The following is a 9,819-nucleotide window of genomic DNA, read 5'->3' as shown; positions in this document are numbered from 1 at the left end:
AGCATACCTCCAAGTAGTTGATGCGGCTTGGGCCCTCCAAATGCTCATGTGAGGGCAGCAGGAATACACTGTTGAAAGAGGTGAGCAGGATGCTCTTCTTCCTGCCCTCCAGCGCTGACTTGACATAGTTGCAAAGAAAGCAAGGGGCCTCGTTGTCACGTTGTCACGGAGCAGGGCCTCAGGGAGGAGGACGCAGCACTGCGGGGCCTCGGTCCCTGCCATGGGGGCTGCCTTCCACCTTCCAGAAGCCCCGAGGCTTGGCGAGCAGCGGCCCCGCGGCCGGCACTGCCAGGCTGCTGCCTAGACAGGGGAAGCCTGGAAGCCAGGCCCAGGGCCAGAGCAGGGGCTGGGCACGTACCTCAAGTGGCCAAGTGCAAGCATGGCTTGCTGCTGCACCGCTGTGTGCAGAACGTCCAAGGGCTCGTCTTCCAGCAGCACCTGCAGAGCACAACCGGGATGGCACCGGGCATCGGGCGGCACAGCTCGGCAGCGCCAGCAGAGCTGGTCCAGGTCAGAAGGGCCGGTGGAGCCCCAGTGCCCCCAGCCAGCTGTGGCACCAGAGGGCCGTCCTGCCACCTCCCTGCTGCTGACGGGGCTTCTCAATGGCCCCAAGGCCGTCAGGGGCAGCTGAGTGTCCACGCCGCGCTTGCCCCCGCCAAAGCCCTCGAGAGTCCCGTCCCCACAGCCTGCCCTTGCACCCCTCCCAGAGCCACCAGGGGGTGTCCCCTCACCTTAATATGCTCTGCCAGCTGGTATTTGGTGCAGAAGTCATCGAGGCCGCTCCACAGGTCGCAGTTCAGGGCGCTTCTGCACACTCTGATGATGCTCCTTAGGAACTTCAGGTCTTCATCCTGGCAGCCGGGTGGCAGAGAGACCAACGGGGAGTGTGAGAGGGGAGACCCATGGCCGGCAGCAGGACCAAAGCCTCGAGGGGCTCAGGGCTGTGCGGGGCTCAGGGAGGAGGATGCAGCACTGCGGGGCCTCGGTCCCTGCCATGGGGGCTGCCTTCCACCTTCCAGAAGCCCCGAGGCTTGGCGAGCAGTGGCCCCGTGGGATATGGGGCTGCTAGAAGACCTCAGTGGGCAGCCCCCGGTTCCCCCAAGGGAGGCGGGCACCCTTCCTGCCCTGTGCTGCCTGTGCGTGGCACTGCAGTAGGGCCTGTCCGTTCCGGAGTGGATGCTGAATTCCCTCCGGGTGAGGAAGCGCCCCTGGGAAGCCCGCTCTTGGCAAGTGGCAGACCTGCAAGATGTCCTGCAGCTCCCAGAAGCCGGAGACGGGAGAATTCCTGATGAATAGCTCCAGCATGGTGTCCAGGGTCTGCAAGGACAACAAAGGGGTGGCAGTGGATCTCCAGTCCCTCTCCTTCTGCCAGGATCTGCACAGGTCTCAGCACAGGGCAGCCAGGGATCAACCCAGAGGGATGGGTGTTCCAAGAGCTCTCCCAGAGCATACCTCCAAGTAGCTGATACGGCTCGGGCCCTCCAAATGCTCGTGTGAAGGAAGCAAGAAGATGCTATTGAAGCACACGAGCAGGATGCTCTTCTTGCCCTCCAGCACTGAGTTGACATAGCTGCAAAGAAAGCAAGGGGCCTCGTTGTCACGGAGCAGGGCCTCAGGGAGGAGGACGCAGCACTGCGGGGCCTCGGTCCCTGCCATGGGGGCTGCCTTCCACCTTCCAGAAGCCCCGAGGCTTGGCGAGCAGCGGCCCCGCGGCCGGCACTGCCAGGCTGCTGCCTAGACAGGGGAAGCCCGGAAGCCAGGCCCAGGGCCAGAGCAGGGGCTGGGCACGTACCTCAAGTGGCCAAGTGCAAGCATGGCTTGCTGCTGCACCGCTGTGTTCAGAATGTCCAAGGGCTCGTCTTCCAGCAGCACCTGCAGAGCACAACCGGGATGGCACCGGGCATCGGGCGGCACAGCTCGGCAGCGCCAGCAGAGCTGGTCCAGGTCAGAAGGGCCGGTGGAGCCCCAGTGCCCCCAGCCAGCTGTGGCACCAGAGGGCCGCCCTGCCACCTCCCTGCTGCTGACGGGGCTTCTCAATGGCCCCAAGGCCGTCAGGGGCAGGTGAGTGTCCACGCAGCGCTTGGACAATATATATAGGATAATAAATAGAGAGCTACATATATAGAACAAAAATATCAAATAAAAGTACTTAAATATATTTAAGAAAGGTCAAATAAACAAATTTATTTAAAATATCTTAAAATACGTATATATTACATTTTATATACCTATATGAGATACTATTTACTAAATTGCTTACAAATAACAGAACAGTGTGCAACAAAAGCCTCTGGAGAGTAAAAAGTATGTTGAAGACTACGTGTCGGACCAGAAGGCTGAGATTTCTTTCTTAATTTCCTAGTAAGAAAAAAAAAGACAAAATTATGACTCAAACTACTATCACTGATCCGGGGCACAATCAAATGCAAACACGTCCCCTATTCATTCATAAGTGAAGGATTGAGACCAAAAACACAACTTCATGATGAAAGCGCCCAAGTGGACTAAATAATTAAGTAAACAGGTACAACTTTGGAAATGAAAGGTTTGGTTATAGAACTAACTACTTGGTGGTATCATCCTGACCATATATATCCAGTACCAGGTTTGCCCTCCATGGAACAAGGCAGTGTCTCCACATATCACTCTTTTGTTCAAGTTGTCATTTTTTTTTTCCCTATAAAGTTGGACTTTGCCATGGTAGCACTAATGTTGAATTTAAGTTCTCATCTCTGTATTTAGCAATTTGAAGAGGAACTCTCTGTCAAGGCGTCCTGGTCTTCGTAAAGCAGGATCTATAGAGTCCAGTCTGTTGGTAGCTCCGATTACCACAATCTCCCCTCTGTTATCTATGCTGTCCATAAGCGTCAGAAGAGTTGAAACAATGGAACTAATAGAAAAATATAGGTTTTACTTACCGGTTCAGTAAATTTTGTTCCATTCCACATGACTTTCTTCCATGAGTAGTCATAATGGACAAGCTTTTTAAGGACAAGACTCATTTTAAGACATAAAAAATAGGTAAGTTAACACAGACCACTTGCTGATATCAGGCTTAGTAAATTGGTTTCAACTATCGTTTAGAATCACCTGTTTTGGCATTGAGTTACAAGTTTTCAGGATAAATTAACGTGTTCACAGTAAATTAAACAGGTCATCATCCTTTTTGTTTTTTTTTTTTTTCATTCCCCAAAGATCAAGCAGATTTTATGTAGGTGCAAAACTGTAATACCTATGAATGTCAGAATTGCATGCAAGTGCACTTAGAACAGTTGCAGAAATCTAGACTCAGGCCAATCTTTATCACAAAACTTTGTCATAGCCAGAACCTAGAAATCCCTACCCAACCACTAGCACATTGTAATCTCTTCACAGACCAAGCATTAGGAATCACCAACCCCATAACACAGTACTTTTCCCACACTGATGTATTTTTTCCCTAAGACTAAGATTGCAGTCACCAAGCAGATACCTCAGGGAGACTCTATACCAGCCTTACCACATTAGGGAAAGCACACCAAAACCAAGTTAAATATATTAGAAGCCACAAACTTGCTGGACACAAAGTTTAATCAAGATGTTTTAGCTGGGGTGCGTTTCATTTCTTAGGGGTAAGGCTATGCTGCAGTCTGCAGAGTGTGAAGTTTATTGGTCAAATAAATTGATTAGTACTCAGTTCTGTGGTGATGCAGGTCCACTGCTCCAATCAGGCATGCCAAGTTCAATGAGACCAGACATCTCAGCACTACTACTCCAATTTCCAAGTTCTGTTCGGGTCTCTGAGACTGCTTGATCTCAGCATATTGACCGTGCAATTAGTGTTAAACTAAAAATGAAACTCTACAATGAAAGTGTATAACTGAGTATCAAGTATCCACTGTCTATGAATTCAAACTTGTTTATATTTTACATTTTCTTTGAAAGCTATACCTCCATCCTGTATGTATATGGAAAACAATCTAAGTACAGCTTCAGCTACCTTAGCGACGTTTGAGTAAAAACAGGAATTCAAAATACTTGTTAGAATCTGCAATGCAGAAGGCAGTGCTGTGCAAGTGCTACGGGTTATAAGTTTTGCTACCAGCTTGCCTTGAGGGATGGAACAACTAGGAATATATATATGAAATTTTTAGTTTACATAAGATACGGATATTGAAAAAGCTTCTGAATTCCCCTACAAGCATAAGGCTTAAGATTCCTAGAAAACCGATTTTTTAAACACCAATTTAATAAGGCCAACAAATGATTAATATTTGCTATAACAGTTGAAAGTTATGCATTTTAGCTAACACCAAAGTTCTGTTTTCCAGGCAGGCTAGAAATTATGGTCAAAGTATGGAACAAAATCGTCATCAGGTATAGAACTAAAGTGTTTTGAACTAGTTTCTTACTCAGCTTCAAACATTTTTGCTAAGGAATGTTGCAGTTTGAAGACATACTGAAGACATGTTTTCCATATAATTGAGAGGCTGCCTGTGAGAATTCACACACTGGTAAACATCATGAAATCACAGGCATCATAGGCCAGTTGAAACAGGAACTAATCTGGTGAGTTAGCACCTAGGGGTCTCACCAAAGGAAAAGAGCCACAAAGACACCTCTCATACTATCATTTAAGAAATGTAAACAAGATCAGGGGAAGAAGAGGTTTACCAGCTAGCTCATGCCAATCAATTTGGAGTATTTCTGGCTTTAGTCAAACTAGCACAACTGGCAGAAAGCAATCAGAAAACAGGCAGATGTGAAGGAAAACAGAACTGTCTCCTCCACACTGACCTATAAATAAGCTTTGTGTGAAACAAAAAAGAAAATTAGCCTTACGTGGTTGAACAACATAGTCATATTAATAAAAAACAAGAATGATACCAAAAGATCAAATGGGGATTCAAAACTAAGATTAAAGTCTTCCATATTTCTGAATGCCTGAGTTCATCTTGGCATGGACAGGGAGAAGTGCAAGAATGCTGGCCATTTCCCTCTCATGGAAGCTTGGTTTGACAATTAGTCTTCTTTTTTATTTTATTTATCCCGCAAAGAACGCATCAAAACCTGTGCCATCATATCATCTTCATCAGCATCATAATCCCATGAACAAAGGGTACAGAAATTCTTTTACTGCCAGGGCCATATTGGTTAACACAACACAAAACCAGCTGTCTCCTCCTCTGACTTAACAGTAATTCAACTTCTCGCATTATACCATCTGCAAGGACTACATTTTACAGTAGTGGCTACATAAAAAAAGCTGGGTTTTAAGAGTCATCAGGCTCACGTATTCCAAGGATGAAGAAACACGTACCACAAAAGTATCGTATGAAAACCGGTGTCGTCTCTGAAGGTGTTCCATGAAGTTAGCACTCCTGTAATTTGGATCTCCCCACGGCATCGAGGCACAAATTGGGCAAACCACTTGTTTTGCATCCATGCTGTGCAATGTTTTTCAGTGCTCAACTAGTCCTTCTTGATCAAAGCTTTTCTTGCTGCAATATGGACAAGGAAAGGTGAAGCGATTGGGGAAGTTCCTGGTGTTGTGGAGTGGTTCTTTAGTCACAGCTTTCACACCTTCCATGATATAGTTCTGGTACTTTGAACAAGAAGCTGCGTGGCTGCGCATCTTTGAGAGAAACATCTTTTTGTTGCAGCCGTTACAAGTGGTTTCTGTCGCTTCGAACTGCTTTTCCAAGTCCAGAGCCCTGCTGCCAGGTGCCAGGGTGCTGCGGCAGACACCACAGACTGGCTTTTTGAGCTTGAGGCACTCCTGCAGGCATGGTGTGCAAAACACGTGTCCGCAGGGGACGCGCATGGGGCTGTCGAACACCTCGAGGCACACGGGGCAGGTGAGGCGCGCCAGCGGGTCGGGCCGCTCGAGGCCGCGGGCGGAGGGTGTGCAGGATGCCGAGGATCCGCCACCGCCCCCTGCCACCGCCATCTCGCCGGCAGCCGCCGCACGGCCACGGCCCTGGCGCACGCTTCGTTGGGTTAGAAACTGGCTGGATAGCTGGGCCCAAAGAGTCGTGGTAAATGGAGTCAAGTCCAGTTGGAGGCCAGTCACTAGTGGCATCCCCCAGGGCTCAGTGCTGGGGCCGGTCCTCTTTAATATCTTCATCGATGATCTGGATGAGGGGACCAAGTGCACCCTCAGTAAGTTTGCAGATGACACCAAGTTAGGTGCGTGTGTCGATCTGCTCGAGGGTAGGAAAGCTCTGCAGGAGGATCTGGATAGGCTGCACCGATGGGCTGAGGTCAACTGCATGAAGTTCAACAAGGCCAAGTGCCGGGTCCTGCACCTGGGGCGCAATAACCCCAAGCAGAGCTACAGGCTGGGAGATGAGTGGTTGGAGAGCTGCCTGGCAGAGAAGGACCTGGGAGTGATGGTGGATAGTCGGCTGAATATGAGCCAGCGGTGTGCTTAGGTGGCCAAGAAGGCCAACAGCATCCTGGCTTGTATCAGAAACAGTGTGACCAGCAGGGCTAGGGAGGTTATCGTCCCCCTGGACTCGGCTCTGGTGACACCGCACCTCGAGTACTGTGTTCAGTTTTGGGCTCCTCGCTACAAGAAGGACATCGAGGGACTTGAGCGGGTGCAGAGAAGGGCGACGAAGCTGGTGAGGGGCCTGGAGAACAAGTCCTACGAGGAGCGGCTGAAGGAGCTGGGCTTGTTCAGCCTGGAGAAGAGGAGGCTCAGGGGCGACCTTATTGCTCCCTACAGATACCTTAAAGGAGGCTGTAGTGAGGTGGGGGTTGGCCTGTTCTCCCACGTGACTGGTGACAGGACGAGGGGGAATGGGCTTAAGTTGCGCCAGGGGAGTTTTAGGTTAGATGTTAGGAAGAACTTCTTTACTGAAAGGGTTGTTAGACACTGGAACAGGCTGCCCAGGGAGGTGGTGGAGTCACCATCCCTGGAAGTCTTTAAAAGACGTTTAGATGTAGAGCTTAGGGATATGGTTTAGTGGGGACTGTTAGCGTTAGGTCAGAGGTTGGACTCGATGATCTTGAGGTCTCTTCCAACCTAGAAATTCTGTGATTCTGTGATTCTGTGAATGTGGTCTTGTTTACTGGAGTGCACAGGAGAGAGACCATCTATCTCGTCAAAGAAAATAATTGAAGGTCGCATCTGATAGGCCTAGCACAAAAACACAGAGTAAAACAGCATTATTTAAAGGAAAAATGCACAAAAACATCATGGTTGGAATGTCATCTAAACTAGATCTTTCATTTTAGCCTCTGGGACCTCTACTGATAGAGCTACTGGAGTATCTGGCATGACTAACAGAAGACAGTCTGTGTCAACCCACTGTATCCGGGTGACAGGAAGCAAATCGTTCCAGTAGTTCTTACAGCTGACATTCACAGCAGAAACACTGGCATTTCCATTTCAGTGGGAAAAAAAAAAACTAACAAAATACAAAAAAAAGAGCAAGTTCTACTTAAAAACGTTGACCACAGAAAATAATGGTTTCAACTCTGACAGAATACACTGTGCATTTCAACCTTACCTGTTCAAATAACACACGAAGTTGGCATTCTGATTCCCCCATGTATTTTCTCATGCAGTTCGAAGCATTTCTCATAAAAAATGATATTTTCCTGTCACTTCGACTATATTCACTGGCAAGTGCACGAGCAACTAGTGTTTTCCCTGTTCCTGGGGGGCCATAAAATAGACAGCCTCTGCAATAAAAATGATCCAGATAGGAAAAAAAACATCATGATGAGTACCTCCTACAACCATCGTCTCTAGAACAAACTCATCTTTTCTAACCAAAGCACGTCATGTACAAGACAGCAGTAATAGCCGAAGTGTGGGTAGAGGCAGAACAGATAGAAGTTCTGCGTTTTTACAACGTTTCACAAGAAAATTCATTTTTTTCACCCAAAGAAATGAATAAGGGGGTAACTCAAACGTATAAAACCTTCAAAAGAGAGCATACTGTCCCAGAAGGACACTTCCAAAACTGCTGACAAACAGGGTGATTACAGCAAACCGGAGCCAAACGGGCAAACTTCAGCACAGAATCTGAGAATGGGCTGAATGGTGAATCACCAGTTCATTCTTCAGCAATAAACTGCATATTCTTGCTTTCACAATATGCAGAATCTGTTAGTAAAGCATTTAATGCTCCTTTCAAAAGCATTAAGTTACTGGGTTTGGTCTCTCAGACCATCTATTGCTGATGGCAAGTGAGGAAGCCTAAAGCCGGAAGGAAAAGCGATGCCTTAGCACTCAGAGGAAAAAAAAAAAAGAAAGCAAAAGTAGGCAGGAAAAACAACTGGGCTTCCAGGCAACATATTACAATTGACTTCCACTAGATAATCCCTTCTTGCTTACAAACTAATCAAGCTGACTTGTACATAAAACTGAGAACAAAACCGCTCCAACCCAACTAACCCAACTTTTTAAAAACACCAGATGGTAAAACTTAAAATTTTAAGACATTGCTTATATTTTTAACCTACAAATATTCTTGATTCTATCCGTTTTTAAGAAACCACTTTTTGCTACTACTAAAACAAATGTTCACCGCTGCCAAAAATGTTGAAGCATGGAAGCATATTGATACCTTAATTGAACTTTCTCCTGAAAACAGCTGACTTAAGATTTATCACTGTAATGAGTTACCTTGGGGGCTGATTATTGAACCGCTGAAAAACTTCTGGATACAGGAGGGGAAAAATCACCATCTCTTTCAAAGCTGCGATGTGTTTGGAAAGACCACCCACGTTCTCAAATCCAATCTAAAGAGAAATTCAACACAACAGAGTTTGTATGTTAAAGAAAGCAGCAATCTAGATCAAGGTTTCATCAGAAATTATCTCAGCACAACGGAAACATTCTGGGCAATTTTTGAAGTTGCTTTAGAGAAAACCATCAACAAAGGTAGTTGTAGATGGCACACTGAGATCTTTCATAATCACTGGAAACACTCGCTGACATGATGATTAGTTTACGACTTACCACACAATTTGCATTGCATCTCCCTGACTTCTTCCAACTTTCTTTTGATCCCTCTGAACTCTCGTTAGGTCCCGTTTCTGACGTTTCACTCGAAAAGTCCTGATTTGAATTAAGGAGAAGTTATAGGGCTTCTTTTTCTTTAAGATGCAGCTCGAAGATTTGTTTTTCGTAATAATGCCAAACAAATGTAGAAGACATTAATTAATATATAGAAGACCTAATTAATTGACATAAACTTACACAGTTACATTCAGATAAACTTAAACATGGCTAAATATTCACTGGAAGGAGGTTCATCCCTCCCCTATTCTCTAACGACAGCAACCTTCTTGGTTGCTCTCGCCATCCTCACTGCTCTCACCACCATCCTCCGTATCACACGTGCTAAGCAAGGGAGATGAGCAAGAGGGTGTAGAATCACTGATGTCATCTGCACGTCTCTGTCTGCAAGCAAGCATATAGACCAGAAAGTTAAAAAGAAAACAGAGCAGATACTAAGTAACACCAAAAATTAAGGGAATTCTATCTCAAAATTCACTCTGAGATGTATTTTCCAGTCCATTGTACTCCTTAGGAATCTGATTTCAAAGGCCATGACATGATTTTCCTCGTGACAACTGTCTGCTTTCAAGAATGCTCAACAAAATATCTGGCAATCAACAGCATTCTCTACGCACTAACTGCTTACAGAATCCAAAAAGCCTTTATCATTACTAAGGCAATTTATCATTTCATTTAGATCTTTTATTGTTTAAGGTTAACTTCATATAGAAACATTAGTTGATTCCAAACAGAAACTAGAGTCAGTATTTGAGTGATAACTTTTTCTTTTTTTTTTTTTTTAAATCTAACAAAACTTCCAT

The 9,819-nt window shown here is 46.2% G+C and overlaps 1 pseudogene across 1 annotated transcript; it reads right to left on the bottom strand.

Moving 5' to 3' along the window:
- Positions 1 to 4,482: 4,482 nt before the first annotated feature.
- LOC311220533 (E3 ubiquitin-protein ligase RNF114-like) lies at positions 4,483 to 5,981 on the bottom strand (annotated as a pseudogene). Its single transcript has 2 exons — positions 5,300 to 5,981; positions 4,483 to 5,085 (listed from the first exon to the last, which is right to left on the bottom strand). The product of its transcript is annotated as an E3 ubiquitin-protein ligase RNF114-like (transcript).
- Between the last annotated feature and the right edge of the window lie 3,838 nt (positions 5,982 to 9,819).

The sequence above is a fragment of the Netta rufina genome, assembly GCF_964035555.1.
Source record: "Netta rufina genome assembly, chromosome: 32".
NCBI classification, from domain to species: Eukaryota; Metazoa; Chordata; class Aves; order Anseriformes; family Anatidae; genus Netta; species Netta rufina.
The sequence above is the reverse complement of the archived record's forward strand: the minus strand, read 5'-3'. Positions and strand labels throughout refer to the sequence as shown.